Source organism: Triticum aestivum, chromosome 6A (genome assembly GCF_018294505.1).
Source record: "Triticum aestivum cultivar Chinese Spring chromosome 6A, IWGSC CS RefSeq v2.1, whole genome shotgun sequence".
Lineage (NCBI taxonomy): Eukaryota > Viridiplantae > Streptophyta > Magnoliopsida > Poales > Poaceae > Triticum > Triticum aestivum.
Window position 1 is genome coordinate 4,949,960 of NC_057809.1, and position 2,216 is coordinate 4,952,175.

The window sequence follows — 2,216 nt, forward strand, 5'->3', positions numbered from 1 at the left end:
GCGCATGGCGCACTATCTACTGGTGCGCCATTACTAGTTTTGAAAAAAAATTAAAAAATAATTGTTACTAATGACGCACCGTGGGTGTGGTGCGCCATTAGTATTTGGACACTAATGACGCACCAACACGGTGCGCCATTAGTATATAATAGTGGTGCACCACATGTCTGGTGCGCCATTAATGGTCATATCATCTATAGCCCTTTTCCTAGTAGTGGAGGGGAGATGACGCAGTCCCCAGCAGCTGACAGCGCGAAGGCCTCCTCCATGCCGACCCAACATGCATCCTTCTCGCACTGGCTCTCCTCCAGGGCGCGCTGCATGGTGGCCTCCAGCGGCCGCCTCCTCTTCCTCCTCCTCAGGCAGGATGTTTAGTTGCGGCCGAAGCACGACATGGTCGACGTTGATGCCGCGGTGGTGGTCCTCCTCGTGCTCCAGCGCAAACCAATGCTCCCAGTTGGGGGAGTCTGGCGCGTAGGCACGCATCGCGCGCTGGTCCGGCGTAAGGAGCTCTCGTCACCGGCGAACCTCCTCGGCGTGCGCTCTGGTCGAGCGTGGCACCGCCGGAATGGGGATCCTGAGCGGGTCTAGATGCCAGCCGTGCGGCAAGCTGACATCTGGGTACTGCAGAGGGCGGCAGTACTGCCAGTGCCACCGCGCTTGGTGGACTAGTATGTACAGCCACTCCCGCTCCCGCGATGGTGAGCCACGACGAGCCGGCGGCGGTAGTGGAGGAGGCGTGCCAGAAGAGCTGGTGCCGGAAGTGCACTTGCCCTTCCCCTTCCCGCTGAAGATCCCCATGGATGGCTTCTGGCTGGCTGGCTAGGGTTCCTGGTTGCCAGCGAAGGAGCAGACATGGCCAAATGGGGACGGACGGTGGAAGTGGATGAGGCTGGCACCGCCGCATAGTTGCATTAAAAAGGATGGGCACGCGGCTCTTCCACCCACTCCTAGGCGGGCCTGAAGTTTGTTGACTTTTATGACCGTGAGCGCTGATTGCCCGGCCGACATGTGAGGCCACGGCGGACACCGAGAGGACGCGCGGCGCATCCGCGCCGATGCATTTTAGTCCCAGATTTTGCCGGAAATGGGTCCGCGCGGATGTGAAGCGGACGCGTTTTGAGAATGAGTCGCCACGTTGGGCCATCACCTTTATCCATGGCTTCCCATTCGGATGGCAGCGAACGAAATGGGTCGCCGCGTTGGAGTTGCTCTAAACCCGATAATTTTCTTCCTCGTATGCCAAGCTATCAATACACTCCTCTAGAAAAACAAATTAATGTAGCCATTAGAACATGTGACACCTCTTTTATTTGGCTAGGTTAGATATTAATACCAATAGTCGCATTAAGTGATTGGTTACATGGATTACTTAGGCGTTCAACTATCTCTAGTTTAGCTACAAATGAATACCCATTCAATTCCAGAGGACATTTATCTCTATTTTATTTTTTGTTAGCGCCTTTCTTTGGTTCTGATGCATTGTTGTGCTTCTTGTCCTGGTGGGTAGTATATTAGACAGTTTGCTAATTAAACAATTTTCCTTCTGGTGTGAATAGGTACTTTATTGTTATTGATGACATATGGGATACACAAATATGGGAAACGATTAAGTGTGCTTTCATGGATAGTCATCCGGAAAGTAGATTAATCATAACTACCCGTATTGTTGATGTTGCCACCAAAGCTGGTGGTATCTACCACATGCAACCACTTTCTGATGATTACTCCAAAATATTATTCTATACAAGAACATCTGGTAGTGAAGGACCTGCTGAAGTGACTACCAAAATTTTAAAGAAATGTGGTGGTGTGCCATTAGCTATCACTACAATAGCTAGCTTGCTTGTTGGTAAACACACTGAGGACTGGTCTAAGGTGTATGATGCCATTGGTTTTGGGCATGCAGACAATGGAGATGTTCATAACACAAGAAAGATATTATCTTTTAGCTATTATGATCTGTCGTCCAATCTTAAGACATGTTTATTGTATCTTAGTGTGTTTCCTGAAGATTATTTAATTAATAAAATATCACTGATATGGAGGTGGGTTGCCGAAGGATTTATACCATATGGAGAAGGGATGGAACCATTTGAACTTGGAGAGATCTATTTCAACAAGCTTGTAAACAAGAGCATGATACGGTGGATAGATCCTGAAGATAATGATGGCCGAGGTGGTTGCCGTGTCCATGACATGGTGCTCGATCTCAT